Source organism: Balaenoptera physalus (assembly GCF_965194825.1).
Source record: "Balaenoptera physalus genome assembly, chromosome: 6".
Lineage (NCBI taxonomy): Eukaryota > Metazoa > Chordata > Mammalia > Artiodactyla > Balaenopteridae > Balaenoptera > Balaenoptera physalus.
The window spans coordinates 67,128,782-67,153,507 of NC_138885.1; the positions used below are offsets into that span (position 1 = coordinate 67,128,782).

At 44.1% G+C, this 24,726-nt stretch overlaps 1 long non-coding RNA gene across 1 annotated transcript in view; it reads right to left on the reverse strand.

The window, feature by feature from the left end:
* Positions 1-24,726, reverse strand: part of LOC309662593 — a 162,844-nt gene that overhangs the window by 18,650 nt on the left and 119,468 nt on the right. The gene's annotated exons all lie outside the window — the stretch shown is intronic.

The window sequence follows — 24,726 nt, forward strand, 5'->3', positions numbered from 1 at the left end:
TGTACATTAGATCCCCAGAACTTACTCATCTTATAACTGAAAGTTTGTACCTTTTGACCAACATCTCCCCATTTCCCCACCCCTCAGCCCCTGGAAGCCCCCATTTTACTCTCTGCTTCTATGAGTTTGAGGTTTTTAGATTCCACATATAAGTGCAGTCATATGGTATTTGTCTTTTTCTGTCTGACTTATTTCACTTAGCATAGGCTAAGTGTGGCTCCTGAAAGTGAGCCTCAAGGTCCCTCAAGGGACCCTCAAGGTCCATCCATGTTGTTTCAAATGTCAGGATTTCCTTCTTTTCTTTGGCTGAGTAGTGTCCCATGGTGTGTATACACACCACATTTTGTTCATCCACTCACCTGTCATGGAAACTTAGGTTGTCTCCATGTCTTGGCTATTGTAAATAATGCTGCAATGAACATGGAAGTGCAGATATCTCTTCAAAATAGTGATTTCATCTCCTTCAGATATATACCCAGAAATGAAATTGCTGGATCATGGGGTAGTTCTATTTTTAATTTTTTGAGGAACCTCCATACTGTTCTCCATAGTGGCTGCACCAATTTACATTCCCACCAACAGTGTACGAGGGTTTCCTTTTCTCCATATCCTTGCCAACATTTGTTATTTGTAGACATTTTGATGATAGCCGTTCTGACAGGTCTGAGATGATCTCTTATTGTGTTTTTGATTTGCATTTCCCTGATGATTACTGATATTGAGCACATTTTCATGTACTTGTTAGCCATTTGGGAAAATGTCTATTCAAGTCCTCTGCCCATGGGATTGTTTGGATTTTTTGCTGTTGAGTTGTGTGAGTTTCTTATAGATTTTGGATGTTAACCCCTTATCAGACATATGGTTTACAAACATTTTCTCCCATTCCATAGGTTGCCTTTTCATCTTTTTGATTGTTTCTTTCACTGTGGAGAAGCCTTTTAGTTTGATGTAGTCCCATTTGTTGACTTTTGCTTTTGTTGCTTATGTTTTTGCTATCATATCCAAAAAGTCATTGCCAAGACTGATGTCAAGGAGCTTCTCCCCTATGTTTTTCTTTAGGAATTTTACAGTTTTCGTTCTTACATTTAAGTCCTTAATCCATTTCGAGTTAATTTTTGTGAGTGGTGTAATTTTGGGTCCAATTTCATTCTTTTGCACATGACTATCCAGTTTTCCCAGCACCATTAGGAAAATGGAAGAGACTATCCCTTTGCAGTTGAGTATTCTTGGTAGTTGGGGACCTCTTGATGGACCCTTTATGAAGATCAACAAGGAACATGCCAAGGCCACCTGACATATGTTGTCCTTTTAAAAAATTCACTGAATTTATACACAGCCCTATGGAGAACATTTGGCTTATATTGTGCAGTTTCAGCACTAGGAGCCTTAAAAATCATCAATCTGATGATTTTACAGATGATGAAAAAGAGTCTATAGGTTAGCGGGAGTTACACAGCTAGTCAGGGGCAGAGCTGAAACAGAGATCCCACCATCCTGACCCCCCGCCCCGGGGCCATGAGTGTGCTTGGGGAGGCCAAGAGATGGCAATGGTCCACCAGTTCTTGTAGAGAGAAAACTTTGAACCTGTTTCTTATGTATACAGTTGAAATTATATTCGACCAGGATTTGTATAGCCCTCCCTGGAAGCATCCTAAATCCCCAATTATTATTTTGACCTGTGAGACTTCAGCGTAGCATCTGCCTCCACACTGCTACATCTAATGTGGCCACATTTCACAGCACCACCCCCTGTTGTGTTGCTTAGACACTGCGGGTTTTGTCAGTGCCATGATGTGAGAAGGGTCGAGAACTTTTCCTTTTTATATATAATTTTTTATCTTTTGATAATTTTAAAATATACCAATGTTGGTGGAATCTACTTTCCAGGTCATCAACCCCTTGACAATCATATTTCTTAAAAAGCTTGGCTGAGGACTTCCCTGGTGGCGCAATGGTTAAGAATCTGCCTGCCAATTGTAAGGGACACGGGTTCGAGCCCTGGTCCGGGAAGATCCCACATGCCGCAGAGCAACTAAGCCTGTGCGCCACAACTACTGAGCCTGCGCTCTAGAGCCCATGAGCCACAACTACTGAAGCCCGCGTGCCTAGAGCTTACGCTCCGCAACAAGGGAAGCCACCGCAATGAGAAGCCTGCACTCCGCAACGAAGAGTAGCCCCTGCTCACCACAACCAGAGAAAGCCTGCACACAGCAATGAAGACCCAACACAGTCAAAAAAAAAAAAAAAAGCTTGGCTGAGAGTCATCTTAGACCAGCCTTTCCAAGGGCAAAGGAAAGATGCTCAGTGTGGCCCACGATGGGAGGAAGGAGGCTGTACCTCTCAGGCTTCAGCCACAGTGACGGGAACCCGTCAGGAACACTCAGCCTCCATAAGGAAGGCGGCACCTGGACCTCCTTTAGACTGTGATCGATTTCCTTGTGATAAATGTTCTGAAGCTCTGAAATTCTTGCCTCGTTTCTAGAAGTCTTTCTTCATTCTAAGTCCATTTTTTAAAGTCTTCTAGATCCCATTTTTTTAAATCTTAGGAATAAGGTGTGTGTAAGGCTGGCATAAAGAATCTGTTCAATAAATGTGTGTTGAAAGCATATTGTAGTTAAAGTATATAAAGTCGTATGATAAAATAAGTGATCGTGCTCATTATCGGCTTTAACTGAATGTTTCATAGGACTTTTCTAAGTTGTAAAAAAAAATAGTAAATGGGTTCATTCAGTAAAACAAAACAGCAAATATTTGCTAAAAGGTTTAACTTTAAAAAAAAGATTGATTGAGACTAAATTCAGCAGGTATCATCAGTGCATTATCACCAGAATGGTGTGATGTGATATGTAGATTATTTGCTTAATAATCCACAAAAACAACCCAAAATAACCAAATGGTAGACTGTCTCAGTCACCACTTTACTTTTTTATCCAAGGATAATGTAAACTACATTGAAATTACTGTAATATGTGGAATACTGGCAAAGCCTTCTAGCTAGAAATATGCAACTGTAAGTGAGACGAGCTTATACACTTTGTTCCACTGTGCACACCCATGGGATCTCAATTGTACAGAGTACTTGATTTCTTTGGAGAGTTATTGAGTTGAAGGTTTCATCTCTGTTCTTATATTTAAGGTCCTCCTTTGCTTCTTTTTGGGGGGAAGAGGAGAACTAGAGGTCCACAGCACGTCACGTCATATGGATATGCAATCAATATTAACCCCAAATAATTAAACAATATGTTCTTCATAAAAATAGGCCTTTGTTACTCTTTATACTGTAAGCATTCACACACACACACACACACACACACACACACTATATTGTAAATCAATGTACCTCAATAAAAAAATATATATATATGTCAAAAAAAGAAAAAGAAACACTCTAATCACCTACAAATTAACTATGTGAGTTTCCAGGAGCATTCACAAAAGCAATACCATAGAATTATTCTAGCCTGAATTCCTGCCCCTTTACCACACAAACACACCGCCAATTCATCCCACCTGCCAAATGACCAGTTTGATGCTTGTCAGTGAACGTCTGGGAATACTGTACTCTATTTGTGAAAGCATATTCTAATCCTTACCCACCCCCCCATCTCTTTGTATTACTAGGGATCATGCTAAACTGCCCTTTAATCTGTCACCCCCCAGCACGCCCAGTGATCAATGGTGCCTCCACGTGAAGCCTCACTGTTCCTTTTTTTTTTATCATAATCTTTTTTTTTTTAAACATCTTTATTGGAGTATAATTGCTTTACAATGGTGTGTTAGTTTCTGCTGTATAACAAAGTGAATCAGCTATACATATACATATGTCCCCATAGCCCCTCCCTCTTGTGTCTCCCTCCCACCCTCGCTATCCCACCCCTCTAGGTGGTCACAAAGCACTGAGCTGATATCCCTGTGCTATGCTATCCTCACTGTTCCTTGACTGGAGCATGCAGACGACTCCTCAAGGCTTAGCCCCCTTGCAGCTGGGCATGGCCGTGTGACTAGTCCTGACCATTGGGCTGGGAGGAGGAGGGAGTGCCCTTTCCGGGAGAAAGCACAGAAAAACCCCATGGGCCCCTCCAGGGTGATGAGCGGCAGCTTACTCCAATGGGCTTCTAAATGGCTGTGTGGGCAGAGCCTCCTGCCGACTGGGGGGAACACGTAACAGGAGCAGGAAATGAAGGTTGCCGTGTTAAACCCCGGAGCTTGGGGGTTGCGTGTTTCTACAGCATCCTGATGAATCCAGAGACTTTAGCTGGCATTGCTTCTAAGCCACCTGGACCAGGTATTGTCCCTATAAATGTTCTGCACCTTCTCCAAGAAGCTCTAGTTTCCTACCCTGCGGAAGGACACATTAGTTGCACAGATAGAGAACCTCTCCAGGAGGTGCCTTCTACCTCAAGAAACACCACCTTCTTCTGGCCCGCCTCACGCACACCTCTGCCGCTCTTCCCAAACACGTTCGTGAACATCCTGGAAAGACAATTGCTGGGAAGCCCTGTGCAGCTCTCTTCCAGGACCCTCCTCCTGGGTCGCTCATACCCAGAAACCAGCTGCCTCAGGAAACTAACCTGTCCTTAGCTGGCCTCCTGGCTCCTCTCCAGCCCACTCACTGAATTCGATTCACAGCCCACTTCTCTGCAAAGCAGACTGAGACTCGCCTCGGTACCTAGGAGAGACACTACGTTCTCCCTCAGTTCATAAGCAAACACCTGTATTTCTGTATTTCTCTCTCCTCTACCAAGGAAGGAATCAGCTGCTTTCCACTGGGAGCCAGAAGCGGAAATCTGAAATGCAGTCCCGAGGTCACAGGGATGATCTCACACATCGTATCAGCCATTCCAACGCAGGCAATTCCAGCTAAAACTCTTCCATGCGCCACTTCTGAGTTTCTAGGGTTTCCTTGTCTGCCGGTTTAAGCCTGCTCCCTCCTGATATTTTTAGATTTGGTTTTACTCCTTATAAAGGGCCAGGGGTGGGGATGGGGAGAACATTTTTTCTTTTTCGTTGGAAGCAGATGACAAAGACAAGTCAGTCACGGGGATAACAGGAGTCACACTGTCTCTGTCCGTTCCCTCCACCAGCTGCCACTGAGCAGAAAAGCAGCCACGCTAATCCAGTCTCCTCTGCCTTTTCTAGAAGATATGCATTATCTAAGCAGGTGCCTACTGAGATTCCATTCGAAAACGGCATATGGTGTTCCCTTTCCATTCCTGCTCGCAGAATGATTGCATCTTAGAGCTGGTAGGGAGCGTCTGTGATTGTCTTCAGGTTACCAGGGAGGAGCCCGGGGCAAAGGGAGGCCAAGGGAGGTGACCGAGAAGGTCTAGCCTCTTGAGGTCTCTCCAGTTCCACCTTGCAAACACTGAGCCTGTCTGCTGAATCCACGTTTCTCTGCTGCTAATAATCAAAATAGAGCAAGAGCTCCTTCCAGGGAGCTTCCCCTGCCTTGTATGCTCTGTTGCTCAGGCCTCAGGAACTTGCCCAGGCAGGTGATGGTTCAGGGCGAGGCACTCGGCTTTCGCTCATTCTCCCACGCACACTTCTCGTTGTTTACCTCCTTTCCAATGACTTTTTTCTGTCTCTCAACCAAATGTAGCCTTGTGCATACTCTGTAAGCCTGGATATTTGTTTGCTTGCCTGTTTCTTGACTCAAAGATAGTTTAATTCCAGATTTTCTTACAAGACTTCATTTAGATTCAAAGTCCCATTATTAAATGTGTTTACAGTTGAGATGTCCCAATATTGGACGTAATAATTCAAAAGTCCTGGTCTGTGTGCTCAGGTAAGTCACGCGGAACAAGCACAGTACTTGTGGTCATAGCATGGAATGCAGTTTGCTGCTGTCAGACTCTTGCCTTCCTTCCTTGTTTCCCCAAATGTAAGAAGGCCATGGGGCGGGTGTGACCAGATGACATCACTTACAGGTTATCCGCGGGATTGAGCCAGGGAAGGCCTGGTGAGGACAACCTCTGTTTCCTGTCCTACAGCTGATGCAAAAGGCATGCGTTCTGGAATCTCTGTGCTGCACACCAGGAAAATTAGGACACTCGATTGCAAAAGACAGAAACCCAAACTAGCTTGAGCGAAAGGGCAAACTTATTGGAAGGCTCACATCCCCGTCTGGGGTCTGGGAAGGGCAGGGAGGCCGCCGGACGTCAGAGGGGGCGGGGCCCAGGGCCTCACAGCCCCCATGTGCTCTCTTTCTCTCCCTCTCGCTCTGAGTCAGCATTATTTCTCCCAGGCGGGCTCTGTCCATGGAGAGCAACCACGAGCGCAGTTTAAGCACTGGGGAGAGGTTAGCTCCCTCTCCCCAGTTCCAGCTGCAAAACCCCCAGGGAATGATTCGGTTGGTCTGCCGAGGGTCAGGTGCCGCCCCCCACGCCTGGGTACTGCGGACCTTTCTCAGATGAGGAGAAATCATAGCCGGCCCCGCAGCTACCTTGATTCACTTCCACCGCCACATGTGGCGGTGGGCAAATTCCTTAGCTTCCCTGAGCCTTGCTTTCTTCACTGTAAAATGAAAAATTAGGTTTTTTTGGGGGGGAGGCAAAAATAATCACTTCTTCAAAGAGCTGTTGATCATGTTACATAGACAACCAGTGTCAGTGGCTGGTGCAGAGTCTGGTATACATGAAGCATCAATAAATATTCATTTTCTTTCAAGGTGAGTCTTAAAGTCAAGGAAGAAGTCAGTACGTTAAAATGGAGAAGAGAATTCTTTGGAGCACGGGGAACCAAGTGGGAAATGCTATACAATTCAGAGTAAGAGGCACTACAGGCGTTGTTAAAAGGAGGGTAATTGAGTCTTAAATCATTCCTACCCTTAAATCACACACAAGATCTGTATTCTAGAAAAAGGGGGGCCAGCATTAGCTATCGGGAACCTGGAATGTCAAGTGGATCAATCAGTCTGAGTTTGTGAGACATTCTCTGCTATCCGGGGGAAGATGATTTCAGTCAAGTAACATTTTAGGGCCAGCATAAAAAGAATTGGAAAAGGTTCGGATTTTGATGAACTCCGAGGAGTAGAAGCTGCCTTTGCTCATATTCCCTTTATAACTTTTTGGAGTCAGGCCAATGAACGGACCCAGCTGTGCAGTAGGATAACTTGAATTTACTACTAGTTCTACAAAAATATACCGTGTTGTCTTCCCTCATACATTTCATCCTTAAGTTTTATGAGAGGAAAAATAGACTTCATATTAAACATTTCTTAGGTACGATTACTACACCAGTGCACCAATGGAGCACTGAAATCAATAGATTGTAAAATTTCCGGTTTTCCCACAGCTGAGAGAGTTTAGTACACCTAAGCTTTGGCGGCTTTTGCATTTGAATCAATTTAACTCACACCAACATCTGCTCTTGATAAAATACTATGAAATTTAACATCTTCCTGGTGGCACAAGATCAAACTCTATGCCCTCTCCCTACTCTTCATCCCTTTCTTCCATAGTCTCCATGTCATCTGCTCCTCCAGTTTGTAAATGACCATGACGTCTGACAACTCACTAGAATTCACCCACCCCAGGACACACTTGTGGTGTGTGGCGTCCTGCACAGTTCAATCTCCACACCTGTCAGGTTCATCCCACCCCCTTGAGCTTGAACTCAGCCCAGAGCCTGGCCCTAAGACCCAGCCCCTCAATGAAAGCATCCCTTACTGTCCCAGCGCAAGGCACATTCTCCTCCAAGCTCTTACTTAACAGCATCAGTACTTTGATCTTAATCAAAGGCTGCCTGGTATTGCAATTTCATCTTTACGTGCCTATGTCTGGGACCTTGCTGTGTACTTGTTCCCTGGTACCCAGCACAATGCCGATACACGGTTGAGGCTCCATGAATACATGCATGCGTGAATGAGTGAGTGAATGGAATGCTTTTCTACACAGCTTGGCATTTAAGTCTTTGGGAATTGAGGTCTATGTCATATTTAGGTCTAAAGACGGCAGATTTTGGCTCAACCCTGTCGATTTCTCTTATAACAAATTGTCTCATGGATCTGGAGAAGCTAAGATCAGCAGATGGAGATAGAATGAAACAGGGGGCCGTGACGGGTGAGCTGTGGGCAGGCACAGATGTGGGGATGGTGACACAGGATGGGGCAAACATCCCAAATCCTTGTCCAAGAACCACGTGACCTGCATTCTGCCCCTGGTCAATCACTAAAAAGCAGGTTCTGTGATCTAGGGCAAGTCACTGAATCTTCCTGAGCCCAAGAAAATTCATAGACATCTACCGATGTGTATATCAATTCCTCCTCTTCATTGGCAGAACAAATTCCAGCATCCATTTGAAAGTCTAAGTCATGGACCCAGTGTCAACCTGGCAGGAGACTTGCTACCCCAGGAGAAAATCATATGCAGGCTTGAGGGCTGCTCGGAAAATCATGACAATGTGGGCAGGCCATCAAGATCACTGACAGGTGACCCTCATATTTAAGGATCAGCTATCCCCTCTCCCTTGACACACCGGACACCTGAGCATCCCGCTACACCAGAGACCAGATTGGCTAGAAGAGGAGGAAGAGTGAGAAACTCCCAACGTTTGAGCATTTACCAGTAAGACCCTGAGTTAACTGTTTTAAAGCAGAAAATAGAGATATCGGTCTTCAGTTTTCAATTAAAAATGTTTCCCCATCCCCTAAATCATCTGTGAGATGGGATTCAAAACTAAGTTGAGGTAAGTTATATCCGATACAGGAAAGCCCTGCAATGCTGACCAATGTTCCACAATAGACTCGCTGCTTTAGCTGAGTCATTCTATACCATCCATTAGGAGATCCAGTACTAATGCCCAAGACTGAGTTTGGGATGAAAAGAGGGGGAAGTCCTAAAACACTTTTAGCGTTTCTTTATAAATATATCTATTTCAACATTTTTTAAAAAAATTATCAGCAAAACCACCAGCAACTCCAAAACTCCAAACTCAAATATTTATTTTTCTAACATAGGCTTGTGGGTCTCCTTCTTCACTTCATGTTGCTTTAAGGCTGCATTTCCAAACCTCCCCAAAGATAAGAGCCATTAGATGCCTGTTAATAAAACTAAGCCCAAACCCCTCCCTGGACAGTCAGGTACGGCAAGTTGGGGCAGGACCCAAGATCCTTTGTTCCTTAACAGGTGCCCAGGAAAGGAGGGGAAACACTGCTTTAAGGCAGTTGGTTCTCAAAGTGTAGTCACTGGACCAGCAGCATCAGTGTCACTTTGGAACTTGTTACAAATGCAAATTCTCCTCCACCCCCAACACACACACATCTACTGAGTCAGAAGGTCTGGGCGTAGGGCCCAGTGATCTGGATTTTGCCAAGCTCCGCAGATGATTCTGATGCACACTAAAGTTTGAGAACAACTGCCGTCAGGAAAGGATAAACAGGGAATGACGAAAGTTTATTACAACTAAATGCCACTCATGGATCCACACCCCACCCACACCCAAGAACCCAACAAGAATTCACCTTGTATCCCTGTGTCCGACATGGCATGAGGTTGCTGTGACAATGGTTCCCAGACTTTGCTGTATGTTAGAATCTCCTGGGGAGGTTTGAAAGCTCCAGCTGCCCACATGGCTCCCCATATGGATCAAATCAGAACTCTGAGGTGGGAGCCAAGCACCAGTATTGGTTTCAGATACTCAGGTGATTCCAGTGTGCAGAGAAGTTTAAGAACCACTGGCAAAGCGCTAAACAAAGCCCCTGGGATCAGACTTGCCAGAAAAGATGACAAAATGCAGACAAGAGGCTGGATAAAATAGGGCAGGCCCAGCAGGGAGACTATCCTTGATGGAATAAAATGACTAGAAGCTGCTTCCCAGGAGTCACTGGAGAATTGGGAACACACTCTCATCCTCTTGAGTTCATCCAGAGTCAGCGAAAAGTGGATAGGTCAGAACAAGAAGGAGGAAGCTTCCCCTCCCCCTCCTCCTTGACCCTTTTCTGAACACATGTGAGCGCTATTAGCATTTGCATTAACATCTGACTCCCTAGTAGGGCTTGGTAAATAGCTACTGAGCAAGACTGGGTCCTTGGGTGCAGAATGATGGTGACAATGAGGGGGAAGAAGAGGAGGGGGAGGGAAGGAAGAGGGCAGGAGGAGGAAGAGAGCTAATGTTTTTTGGTTTTTGTTTTTTTTTTATTGTGAGAGCTAATGTTCTTGAGAGGCTCCCATGTGCCAAGCTCCGGGCCCCAGTCATTTTCTTATCTCCCTTTTGCAGAGGGCGATCTGAAGCCAGGGCAGGGTAAGAACTTGCCCCTGGTCACACCTGTGAGTAGCAGAAGCTCTCACCAGCCAAGGTGTGAAGGCTGCTGAGGGATCAAGGATGCCAAGGGACAGGAAAGAGACTCGGAGAGGGCAGACGGAGGATGCTTGGGGCTCACTGGGGCCAGATCTGTGACACGGTGACACTTTACGAATCAACCTTACCATCCAGTTTAGTCTAGGTGTGACATTCTGGATCATCGGGGAGCGAAGGGAGGCTTCCCGTGGGGTCCAGAGCAGCTGGGGCGAGGGAGGGGGCTTGGCACACGGGCTTGGGGCAGGGGCATCTACCAAGGGGCACAGATAGAGTTCCACATTCAAGCAACCAATACGCACATGAGTGTGTGCCAGCAAAAGATGAATCCTGGGGCTTCCCTGGTGGTGCAGTGGTTAAGAATCCGCCTGCCAATGCAGGGGACACGGGTTCGAGCCCTGGTCCGGGAAGATCCCACATGCCGCGGAGCAACTAAGCCCGTGCGCTACAACTACTGAGCCTGTGCTCTCGAGTCCGCGAGCCACAACTACTGAGCCTGTGTGCCACAACTACTGAAGCCCACGCGCCAGAGCCTGTGTTCCGCAACAAGAGAAGCCACTGCAATGAGAAGCCTGCGCACCACAAAGAAGAGTAGCCCCCGCTCGCCGCAACTAGAGAAAGCCCGCGCGCAACAGCGAAGACTCAACGCAGCCAAAAATAAATAAATAAGATAAATAAATTAAAAAAAAAAAAAAAAGATGAGTCCTGGTTTAACCCAGTGCGGACACAGAGCATAAGGTTTTTTGTGGTTTAGGAGATTTAAATTTTTAAAAAGCCCTTTGGCATCCTCCTTAACCCATCTTTAATGAGGTCCCAGATGTCTCTATTGGGCCTCAAGCACAAGCACATCCAACTGCATCCAAGAGAACACGGCTCCCCTCCCTCCACCGGAAGGCCATCCTGGGGGCTCTGATTGGAACCTGAGGTAAATAGTAATTGCATGTGAAGAACTAGTAGGTAGAGTGGTAGGGAGAGAGGGGGAGAGATTCATGAAACATTACCCAGATTTATCTCAACTTTCACATTTGAGCTCCAAAAACACACCCAAAACATAACAAATAGGAGCAGCTCACTGCTTCAATGTTGCAAGTTTCCAGTCTGCTAGGCATGGGTATCACAGTTTTGTCATCTTCGGAGAAAATGTCATCCAGCTGGGAGGGAGGGTGAGTGGGAGGAGGGAGGGGCGAGGCCCACAGGAAGGTCAGAGGATTATGACAGAGCTGGGAGTCTCGGGAGATTTCAGTGAAAACAAATCACAAGTTTGCCACTTCACAGATGTTAACCAAATTATGGCACAAAAATTCCTCAAGAAAAATGTGGACTGAAATGTATTGTTTCTGCAATCATTTTGCACAGATTTAAGAAAATCAGAGCATAGAAAAAGGGGCATCCAGTGCCAGTGACCCTGGTTTGAATTTTAAGCCAAGCATCAAACGGTCTGTCAATAGTTACAGGGTGACAGTGAAAACTGAACTACTTGGATGTAAAAGTCACCTAAAAGCTAAATGTCACCACTCCGAAGATCCCAATGATTGACACAGCACTTAGAATAGTAGCAAACAGCACCTGTGGAAAGTTTACCTCGTGCAAGCACGTCCTGACTACATTCTAGATGCTGTCCCGAGTAACCAATGCGGCAACCTGCTCCCAAGTTACAAGGGAGGAACCAGGGAGGCCACACGAGTGGTACAGGGAAGAGCCAAGGGGTGACCTCAGGCAGCCTGATTCCAGAGCCCATCATTTCTTTATAGTTATGTGCTCTTTGCTTATGCTATGAATCAGTGACGTTTCCAGGCACTGTCCTAAGCGGTTTACAGGTATTAATTCATTTAATTCTCATTGTTATGAGATACTATTCACACACTTTTCTTTTCTTTTTTTTTTTTTTTTTTGACAAATGAGAAAACTGAGGCACAGAAAAGAGATGTAAATTCTCCCAGATTTCACAGTTAGTACGCAGAGGAGCCAGGGTTCAAAATTAGGTAGCGTGATTCTGGGCCTCAGGCTCCTTACCAGCCAGTAACTGCCTAAGAAACACACACATGAGTGTTGAGGAAAAGCCTTCACTGAAAGCGTGAAAGCAGGAAAAACTTCTGCTGCCTGAAATCTAATCGTGGTCATGGATGGGGGAAACCTCCACGTGACTGCCCACATTAAGGCCGAGGGAATCATGGGAGCAGGTGATGCGCTCACCCCTTCGTGTTGCTGCCGTGCGAGCCTGGGTCCCAGTTTAACATGCACAGCTTAGCCTGGGTACCACCCTCTCGGCACAGGTGGGATGGGTCTCCACCCAGGTCAGGGCATCCCTGAACTCCTTTGTTTTTCTCATAAAGATGGTCCCTCTGTTTAGTTTCCCAAGCATGTGAATCTGCCCCAACTAGCACGTTGAGTAACCAACACTCCAGCCGTGTCAGGGAACCTAAGCTCAGACGGCTGCAGCCTGCTCCAACCCAAACCCGCGGGAGGAAGTGACGTTTATGGAAAGGTGTACTTACTCTAGGTCCCAGCCTCGCATTTAGATGCACCAGCAGAAAGCTGAATCCCTGCACTATGTCACCCTTGTCCCTCGTAGAATGTCTTTCCTAGAGTTGCATTTGGATATTTTGCTGTCAACATTTACCAAAAATCCTTTGTGAAGCAGTCAAATGAAACTCTTTACAGCATCTGCCATGGGAAAATTTTTGAGGATATTGTCCACTGTATCACCCAGGCCCCAAAGGAAAAGCTCCCATAAAAAACTTGATTTTTTTTTTAAGCTGAGAAAAGCTTTACTTATCTTGAGAAAATAGTATGTTTTGTCATTTCTGAGCATGAAAATTATGTCCTAACTGTCCATCACTCTTTCTCTCTCTCTCATTTTTTTAAGCTTCTAGGAAGCTGAGAATCAAACTTGAAGTTGTGGGCCTTTATAGCCTATACCAGGGGCCCCAAAACCTTTTTTTTCTTAATCTCACCATCTCCATAAGGGAAAAATTTAAAGATAAATCCCTATTAGGTATAGAGATTTATCTTTAAATAAATCCCTATGGATTTGTTTAAAGAAATAAATAAATTTCTTTATTTATAAAGAAATGTACTTCTTTATCTATAAATTATATGCATGTACCTGATTATATAATATTACCTGATATTTTAAATCATAATATACACAGAGGTTGAAGTTCATTGTTAATGAATGGGGATATAAATCCATATTTCAAAGGGTCTTCTAATAATTTCAAAATTATTTTAGCCTCTTCTCTCAGCCCCAACTAGATTGTATTTACTTTTAATGAGTCTGACAAAGAGCTTGCTCAAGCAACACCAGTACTTTCTTTGCTTGAAGATAATACCAGTATGACAAGCAAAACCGGCCGTTTCTTTGCAGAAATATTTTTAAGCTACTATCCTCCTTTTGTGAGGATATACTTAAACATGGGCAGTACAAACCAGAAATCCACTTAACTGGACGCATGTGTGCTGCAAGATGCCCCAGGCCTGCTGCAAGCAGCCAAGCAAACAAGGAGGAGCTGGGGTTCTCTGGCTGTAGGGCGTCTGCCCAGGCCTCCTCAGACGCCTTCCAGAAGTGTCAGGGGCCGGCTGAGGGAAGCACATGACAAACACATGTTAGATGGCACTAAATCTTAACACCTCTCATTCGAGATGAAAAATGTCTCTAACTAAACATTCTAATGTATTTTCTTCCCATACCACAATTGTTCTCATATACGCACACCTCTCTGGAACCTACCTGTACCTCTGTCCGTTTTTACCTGTTCCTGGTCCTGACCCCCTACTTATGCTTTTCCTCGCCCTCCCTCTGTTTTTATTTACACCACCCATTATTCTGGCCTGCGTTCTCGTTAAATCCTCTGTGGAATGAGAGTGTGTGTACATTCCTACATGTTGTGAACAGAACAGATACGAGAAAGTGAATGAAAACACTTTTCCTCAATGTCCTTATTGTTATTTTAGCTGATCATACATTTGAGAATCTGTAAGTTTGGGGTTATTCCATACACCTATGTCTCCGAACATTTCAAGGCCATGTTCAAAGGAATAAATGTGAGCTGGCATTGATTATCAGCTGAAATGGAAATATTTTGACTTTAACGAGATGTTAAGTATCTACCTAATCAGGATTAGGTTTGATTAGGAAACCCTGAGAAAACAGTGACTTTAACCCACTAGGTTTTAGCCTTTCATGTAAAAGAAGTCCAGAGAAGGGTTCTCTAGGGTTAGTCTGGCAGCTCCATGAAATTATGTGGGACGCAGCCACCTTCAGTCACTCCCAGGATGTGGTCTTCACCCCTGTGCTCTAAGACGGCAGCTGGGGCTCCAGCCACCTCATCCACTTTCCAGGCTAACAGCAAGAGGAAGAGGGGAAGGGCGTGTGTCCCTAAGGACACACCGCAGGGGGCTCCACACCACTTCCCTCACATCTTCTCAGCCAGGACACAGTGAGACGGCAGGTGGGCGGGAGACAGAGGCACTAAGATCAGGGAGAATGGATACTGGGAGAACAGCAAGCAGTCTTGGCCACAACTGCTTTAAATTTGAGCTTTTCATTAGCCAAGTACAGGATCCAACACTAGAATTGCATTCAACAGAATTCTAATTCTAGGCCATCAACTCGTAACTGATTCCAACCTTTTCTTTTCTTTTTTTTTCTATTCGAAGACCCATTATCCATTGCTACCCAAGGGTATTTAAAACAAGAGTCATCCCAGGAATACGTTGTACATTGTAGAAGCCCTGAAACATGTCTCTGTGAATGCACAACTAATACAGACATATTGAAAGACAAACATTTTCTGCCTAATAGAAACCACAGTAAGTATCTTCCTAAGACATTGTTTTGCAAACCTGATCCTCCTTCAAATGCATTAGGAAAGTCAGCTACTTCATGGAACCCACAGTGAATGTGAGGCAGGGATTTGGGGATGGGGGAGACTTCCATCTTATAATGTGAATAATCACACTCTAAAACATCTGTATCAGAATCTGAAATGTTCACTTATCATATTTTCCTAAATTAATACAATCTCACAGATGATTTTAGCAAACTAAAAGAAAGCCTCTGAAATAAACCCCAAATGTGAGTCTCATCATGGGTCATCATTTCCCTTTTTAAGTCTCATCTCAGCCACTGCCGTGTGTTCTCCAGTAAAGGCCCCACTGGGAAGACAGTCAGTGGATTTTGCTACTTTCCCATCGACTTGACTTCCACTGTGGGAGATGCGGGCAGACGCTGAGTGGCGGTCTTGCTTGCTGAACATGAGTCAAGAGAGGATTCACTGTGCGACCACGCGCACCTCTCATCTTTCAGGTGCCAAATGTTCCAAGTAGAAAAACACCTCCACTGGTCACTGAGTGGAATAAGACAGGCGGTGTTGCATTCATGAGCTCACACCTCATGGGTGACATCACACTCTAACCAGGAGGGCCTGTGCAGTTTATAACTAATCAACCATCAAACCTAAAATAGACAAAGGTTCTCCTTTGCTGGGCCTCATGCCGCCTCACCAAAGCTGGAGTGCTTGCTCGCTAGAGTTTACAGGAGAAGTCCAGGAATCTGGAGAGCTCCATTAAGCTGAAAAGTAAAACACGCTGGGGAACAGGGGTTGAATTTAACTGTGTCCCTTACCAGTAGTGAAACGGCCATCTCAAGAGGTGTGGTTTCCAGAAAGCTGCCACCATGTGAGCACATTCACCGACCCATCAACATTACTTCCAACCCACAGGAGGGGAGGAAATCTCTTCCTCCGTTTTGTACTTTTCCTCCTCCGAATTTTAAGGGAAAGAGGAAAAATTATAAAATCAGGAGACTGCCTATCCCCTGAGACATTTAAATTTAAGCTGGACCAAGCACTACCCCTGTATCACAGGCAACAATTTCACCCTGGCAGGGAAGTGGACTAAGTGACTTAATGGGTATTTTCCATCTCTAATTTCCATGATTAAAAGAAAGAGGTTGAGAGGGGTACATGTGGAGCCTATTGTGAGTTTGCCAGTGAATCCTAATTTAGATCAAAGAGAGCCTATGTGACACTGAACCATAAACACCCTAGTGTGCGTTACTTCAAGGAAGTTGTTAGTGTGTCCCCGATGGCTATTATGGGATATAGTTGCGCTCTATAGGCTGCACCCTTTAATTACTAATGTAGAAGAAAATCCCATATAAGAGGGAGGAATGTAAATGAGACCTCTGCTCTTTTGAACATTTTATGCACTTGCCAAATTAAAATTTGCTGTGGACTTTGGTTTTCCCTGAAAGCTGTTGGTAGTGATCATTTGGCTCGTGGGATTAAATCTGACTTTCCAAAACCTAGTTCCGATCGGTGTGCAGGTTTCCAATCTTTGTGTGCGCTTTGCTTAAGACGTGGATCATCAGAACCAGACTGGGAACAATTTCTTTGAAGTTTTCAAAGGTAGGGAAGAAATCCTCTTTCATCCTCATCTTTCTTTGTGCCAGGCGCTGTTCAGTGCAGGTTGAGAGGGCTGCCACTGAGAGAGGAGCCCAGGGGTCCAGAGGCACAATGTCACACCACACTCGTGCACTGCCCCCAACACGTGCATGTGCTCCTGCGCTTTAGGGACGTGGGTCTGGCTCAGTAAGCACGACCATGCTCAAAGATGTGGGGCTTGCTCACGCTGAGTTTTAATGTGCAATTTCAGGATGAGGACAACCACAAATGTCAACTTGAACAGCATGATTTTAATGCTACTTCCTTGCCTAGGATTCTTCTGTCCTCAGCCTTGTGTAGGGGAAGAGGATAGAGAACAACTTTGCATTTTAATGAGGAGCTGAGTGTAGGTTCACATGGATGAATGGCCCCAGGGTGAGGGACAGCCGCCCCGCTTCTCCAGGGGACTCTTCAAGACCAGCAGCCCGGTGGCTGACAGGGTCTTGGTGCACCGGCTTGGTGTCAGGCCTGAGTCTCTGAGGTAGGAGAGCCGAGTTCAGGACATTGGACCACCAGAGACCTCCCAGCTCCACGTAATATCAAGCAGCAAGAGCTCTCCCAGAGATCTCCATCTCAATGCTAAGACCCAGCTCCACCCAACAGCCAGCAAGCCTCAGTGCTGGATGCCCCATGCCAAACAACTAGCAAGACAGGAACACAACCCCACCCACTAGCAGAGAGGCTGCCTAAAATCAGACTAAGTTCACAGACACCCAAAACACACCACCGGACGCAGTCCTGCCCACCAGCAAGACAAGATCCAGCCTCATCCACCAGAACGCAGGCACCAGTCCCCTCCACCAGGAAGCCTACACAACCCACTGAACCAACCTTACCCACTGGGGGCAGACACCAAAAACAATGGGAACTATGAACCTGCAGCCTGCAAAAAGGAGACCCCAAACACAGTAAGTTAAACAAAATGAGAAGACAGAGAAATATGCAGCAGATGAAAGAGCAAGGTAAAAACCCACCAGACCAAACAAATGAAGAGGAAAAAGGTAGTCTACCTGAAAAAGAATTCAGAGTAATGAGAGTAAAGATGATCCAAAATCTTGGAAATAGAATGGAGAAAATACAAGAAATGTTTAACAAGAACCTAGAAGAACTAAAGAGTAAACGAACAATGATGAACACAATAAATAAAATTTAAAATACTCTAGAAGGAATCAATAGCAGAATAACTGAGGCAGAAGAACGGATAAGTGACCTGGAAGATAAAATAGTGGAAATAACTACCACAGAGCAGAATAAAGAAAAAAGAATGAAAAGAATTGAGGACAGTCTCAGAGACCTCTGGACAACATTAAACACACCAACATTCGAATTATCGGGGTCACAGAAGAAGAAGAGAAAAAGAAGAGTTCTGAGAAAATATTTGAAGAGATTATAGTTGAAAACTTCCCTAATATGGGAAAGGAAATAGTCAATCAAGTCCAGGAAGTGCAGAAAGTCCCATACAGGATAAATCCAAGGAGAAACACACCAAGACACATATTAATCAAACTATCAAAAATCAAATAAAAAGGAAAAATATTAAAAGCAGCAAGGGAAAAGCAACAAATAACATACAAGGGAATCCCCATAAGGTTAACAGCTGATCTTTCAGCAGAAACTCTGCAAGCCAGAAGGGAGTGGCAGGACATATTTAAAGTGATGAAAGGGAAAAAGCAACAACCAAGATTACTCTGCCCAGCAAGGATCTCATTCAGATTCGATGGAGAAATTAAAACGTTTACAGACAAGCAAAAGTTAACAGAATTCAGCACCACCAAACCAGCTTTACAAGTATGCTAAAGGAACTTCTCTAGGCAGGAAACACAAGAGAAGGAAAAGACCTACAAAAACAAACCCAAAACAATTAAGAAAATGGTAATAGGAACATACATATTGATAATTACCTTAAATGTAAATGGATTAAACACTCCAACCAAAAGACATAGACTGGCTGAATGGATACAAAAACAGGACTTGTGTATATGCTGTCTACAAGAGACCCACTTCAGACCTAGGGACACATACAGACTGAAAGTGAGGGGACAGAAAAAGATATTCCATGCAAATGGAAATCAAAGGAAAGCTGGAGTAGCAATTCTCATATCAGACAAAATAGACTTTAAAATAAAGACTATTACAAGAGACGAAGAAGGACAGCCTCTTCAATAAGTGGTGCTGGGAAAACTGGACAGCTACATGTGAAAGAATGAAATTAGAACACTTCCTAACATCATACACAAAAATAAACTCAAAATGGATTAAAGACCTAAATGTAAGGCCAGACACTATCAAACTCTTAGAGGAAAACATAGGCAGAACACTCTATGACATAAATCACAGCAAGATCCTTTTTGACCCACCTCCTAGAGAAATGGAAATAAAAACAAAAATAAACAAATGGGACCTAATGAAACTTCAAAGCTTTTGCACACCAAAGGAAACCATAAACAAGATGAAAAGACAACCCTCAGAATGGGAGAAAATATTTGCAAATGAAGCAACTGACAAAGGATTCATCTCCAAAATATACAAGCAGCTCATGCAGCTCAGTGTCAAAAAAAACAAACAACCCAATCCAAAAATGGGCAGAGGACCTAAATAGACATTTCTCCAAAGAAGATATACAGATTGCCAACAAACACACGAAAGGATGCTCAACATCATTAATTATTAGAGAAATGCAGGTCAAAGCTGCAGCGAGGTATCATCTCACACTGGTCAGAATGGCCATCATCAAAAAATCTACAAACAATAAATGCTGGAGAAGGTGTGGAGAAAAGGGAACCCTCTTGCACTGTTGGTGGGAATGTAAATTGATACAGCCACTATGGAGAACAGTATGGAGGTTCCTTAAAAAACTAAAAATAGAACTACCATATGACCCAGCAATCCCAGTACTGGGCATATACCCTGAGAAAACCATAATTCAAAAAGAGTCATGTACCACAATGTTCATGGCAGCACTATTCACAATAGCCGGGACATGGAAGCAACCTAAGTGTCCATTGACAGATGAATGGATATAGAAGTTGTGGTACATATATACAATGGAATACTCAGTCATAAAAAGAAACGAAATTGAGTTATTTGTAGTGAGGTGGATGGACCTAGAGTCTGTCATACAGAGTGAAGTAAGTCTGAAAGAGAAAAACAACTACCGTATGCTAACACATATATATGAAACCTAAAAAAAAAAAAAAAAAGGTCTGAAGAACCTAGGGGCAGGACAGGAATAAAGATGCAGATGTAGAGAATGGACTTGAGGATACGGGGAGTGGGAAGGGTAAGCTGGGATGAAGTGAGAGAGTGGCATGGACATATATACACTACCAAATGTGGAATAGATAGCTAGTGGGAAGCAGCTGCATAGCACAGGGAGATCAGCTCAGAGCTTTGTGACCACCTAGAGGGGTGGGATAGGGAGGGTGGGAGGGAGACGCAAGAGGGAGGGGATATGGGGATATATGTATACATATAGCTGATCCACTTTGCTATACAGCAAAAACTAACACACCATTGTAAAGCAATTATACTACAATAAAAATGTTAAAAAAAAAAGAGACACTTAAATTGTAATTTTAAAGAAAACTTAAATTTAAAAAAAAAAAAAAAGAGCTGAGTGTAGAACCAGGGCCTGTACAAAAGCCAAGATGCTTATTAGAAAGAATGAATACTGCAGATATTAACCATTCAGGGAGATTTGCCATGTCCAACACTGCATCTTGTGCAGTAAAGCAAACTCCTTCTTTGCCATCTGTCTCATACTACAAAGGGATAATAATACTAAAATCATTGCTTAATGAGTAAACTAAGTAGAGGATAATTCCCTGGTAGATCATACTGGTGTTCTTCTCCAAAGGATGCCATATTCTCAATGAGGCAGAGAACACAGGGGAGAGTGTGTGCTCATGCACAAACGAGGATGCCTAAAATCAAAAACCAGTGCAGCATATGTCAGTATTTAAAGCCCCATCAAAGAAACATCCAACTTTTCAGCTGTAACCCAAATATAAATTTTCCTTACCCCATCAATTAGCAGATTACAAAACTTCTGTAGCAGGAAGACCATTCTGCCAACAAAGCCGTAGTGTTTGGAATGGGTCCAGGTCTGACAGATGGTGTGGAAAAGGGGTGCAATGAGACGTTCCCTATCAGCAGAGGCAACTGTTCTTCCGTGCAGCAAACGTAACCTTCGAAGGGAGGAGCCCCAAGTTGAAGTGCATCTCCACACAGCTGGAGAAGCCTACACATGTCCAGAATCACCAAAGTAGTCAGTGACAAGCACAACAATGGGCTGGCTTAAGGGGAAGCATTTACAGAAGGAAAATATGCAAAATATTAAATAACCGGAAACCTTGGTTTTTGGCACCTACAATGTGTGCCCCCAACCCTAAGCCGATGGCCATAAAAAAGCAGAATCCCATCTTCTCCAAGTAAGACATGATTGCTAAGTTAGGATAGTAGTTCTTGCTCTCTTTGGAATGCTGACTATACTATAAACACTTGAATGATGTAACCACAAGGGGAAGACAAAGAACATGTGTTATACTATTATTAAATGCCGCCTGTACATGTCACAGTCTGTTTGCAAAACTGGCTCACTTAGAAACAGCACCTACCCAGCTGCACAGAAAAGCTTGATTCAGAGTTGGTGATCAGTGAAGTTATTATGCATAGTAATAACAGTAACAGCTCATTGGATTTTAAAAGTGAGTTTAAAAATGTAGACACTAATTGATGACTTTTAACATTTTTTTTAAGAATTTAAATTCGCTTTCATTAAAATCAAAGAAGCAAACTACTTCATTAACTAAAATATTTTTAGGTCAGTAAAAGTGACTTTGTCGCTATTTCTTTAAATTAATAGTGACCAAGCCACTAGTAATCACCAACAGTACACACCCTTTGACGCTTTACACTTGTCAACCTACTTAATCCTCTAAACAGCCCTACAAAATGGAAAAATTCTCATCATTTTAGAGGTAATAAATTAAAGATCCAAGAAAGAAACCTGACCACAGCAGCAATAACTCAAAGCACTGATATTCCAAACCCCGGGGTCTAGCTGGAAGGCTGTTTTCTCTCCACGCCACTGCAACGCCCTCAAGGACAAAGTGAGAGAGTAGCATCCCTCCCTCAAGGAGGGAGTGGCTGATTCCTGCAAGTTCTAAGTCAAACTTTTGCCTTCAGATGGAGAAGTGCCACCTGTTGACGTGCAGATGAATTGACCCAATGCAAAACAACCAGTTTCTTTATGTCCTAATTCCTATTTTAGCTAGCTCCAGGTCTTGGCTAGTAGAACATGATTTTGCACCATGAAGTTATTTGCGCCCAAGCACAGGCTGGAGTCTTACGTTGAAGCAGCTCTTCCTGAAAGTGTTCCTGCAGGACCAGCAACCTGGTTCCACCCGGAGGACTGTCTTCTGCCAAGTGAGAGATATACACAACACATAAGGAGGGTCTGGCCCTTTAGATCTTCTTGGTGCCCTTCCTCCTTCTATTGGTGCCCACTCACTCACAGAGGCTGTGGTGGCCAGGTGCTCTTGTTGACACAGCATAGAGAGGACGACACCGGGGCCATTAGCCTGACCACACTGGCTAAATTCGTTCCAACTGCTTTAGCAAAAGTGGACTCTGCCTTCACACAGAGGATGCGTTTTCTTTACCATGATCTTGATCGAACAAAATAGCACATGTCATGCTCTGTCTGCAATAGCCCCTGATTAAAGGGACTATAGACCTGGCAATGCATTTGATGCTGTAGAGATTTCAGAACCAAAGCAAGGTTCACCCACCAAGCCTGGAGTGAAATTTTATGACTAGCACCACTGTTTTCACTTTACAACGACCTATAAGAAAGGTCATGATTAAAACACAGTGATTAGGACTTCCCAGGTGGCGCAGTGGTTAAGAATCCTCCTGCCAATGCAGGGGACACGGGTTCGAGCCCTGGTCCAGGAAGATCCCACATGCCGCGGAGCAACTAAGGCCATGAACCACAACTACTGAGCCTGTGCTCTAGAGCCCGCGAGCCACAACTACTAAAGCCCGCGCACCTAGACCCCGTGCTCCGCAACAAGAGAAGCCACCGCAATGAGAAGCCCACGCACCGCAGCCAAGAGTAGCCCCCGCTCGCTGCAACTAGAGAAAGCCCGCGAGCAGCAACGAAGACCCAACGCAGCCAAAAGTAAATAAATAAAATAAATTAATTAATTTAAAAAACACACACACACAGTGATTAAAACAACAATTAACTTGGTCATCAGTTTAAACTTTTCAACCCAGGCCCCTGCCCTATATCCACACCCTGAGAAGAGAAGAAAAAGAAAGCACAAAAGCCTCACAGAAGTAACAATTGCCTACTTTAATGTTGGCAACGTATAAGTGACAATTATGTTGTTAATTGATAGTTATTTCAGCGAGTTGTCATCCATGTAGATTGTTCAGATTGGCTATGTTGTTTTTGCATTGTGATTAAAACACCAAGTAGCTGCACAAAAACTGTTGTATTCTATGGTAGATACACTCTAACAACTCAGAAGAGAAAAGGGGCCAAGCTTTGTTTGTTTGTTTCTGAATTTTTATTGGAGTGTGGTTGATTTGCAGTGTCGTGTTGGTTTTGGGCGTGCGGCAGAGCGGATCGGTTATACATATACATATGTCCACTCTTTTTTTGGGTTCTTTTCCCATATGTGTCATTACAGAGTACTGAGTAGAGTTCCCTGTGCTGTGCAGTAGATCTTATTAATCTGTTTTGTGTATGGTAGTGTGTATGTGTCAATCCCAATCTCCCAATTTATCCCTCCCCCCGTTTTGTGTTTTGGTTGGAGTCCTCCTGGTTTTCAAACTCTCTTTTCGGTGTGTGCACAATAAATTTTTACTAATTACAAAAAAAAAAAAAGATACAGATGACTTTTAAAAGAGCCTGAGAGGGGCTTCCCTGGTGGCGCAGTGGTTAAGAATCCGCCTGCCAATGCAGGGGACACGGGTTCGAGCCCTGGTCTGGGAAGATCCCACATGCCGCGGAGCAACTAGGCCCGTGAGCCACAACTACTGAGCCTGCGCGTCTGGAGCCTGTGCTCCGCAACAAGAGAGGCCACGATAGTGAGAGGCCCGCGCACCGCGATGAAGAGTGGCCCCCACTCGCCGCAACTGGAGAAAGCCCTCACACAGAAACGAAGACCCAACACAGCCAAAAATAAACATAATAAATAAATTAAAAAAAAAAAAAAAGAGTCTGAGAAATACAAAGTTTTGTTAAAATGTGATTTTTTAGCAGAAGCCTGGATTAGTGAAATGCAATGTTTAATTAAAGAAGTTTTTTTCTATGTACATGAAGGATTAATTAGACAGAAAGCAGTGAAAGAGGGAGTGACGGTTAGCAGCATGGTTACCGAGCACACCAAGGAAAATATTACTCCTGCCTAGCACGAGGCGAACGGGGCCTGTCCCTGGGACTCTCTCTCAAACTCATGACAGGGGCTGGTTTCTTTTTAGGGATGAAGACCAGAGCAAGTAAAACCCCAAAGAAGTCCGGCCTGAAGGAAAGATTTAGAATAAATTCACAGCCCAGGACTAAATAGCAATGGATAACACTACATCTTTTAGAAGAAACTCCCAAAACTCTACATCTTACTTAAGTTTTCTGTGGCTTTCCAATCTTACAAAAACAGGTTGAATTTCAAAGTTTTCCTACTGTGTAGAAGCTTAAAGCTATAGCCATTTGATTAGTAACATAAAACAGTGATCTTGAAATCTGAGGGCAGCAACTCCAGAAGGCCTACTGGCCCCTCCAATCTCATGGGGCAGTCGTGGCCACAAGGTGGCAGCTGCCCAAATCTTGGGTAAGTGACCTGTTGGAAGTAAACAGAGTCTAGAGGCCATTTCATAGAGTTTCTCCTTTTGGGTTGAGGTCTGGCAGGTCTCTACTAAAATGTAAATGCTGTGACCCAATCTATAAATATTCATCCAAGTTGTATCTGGAAGAGTA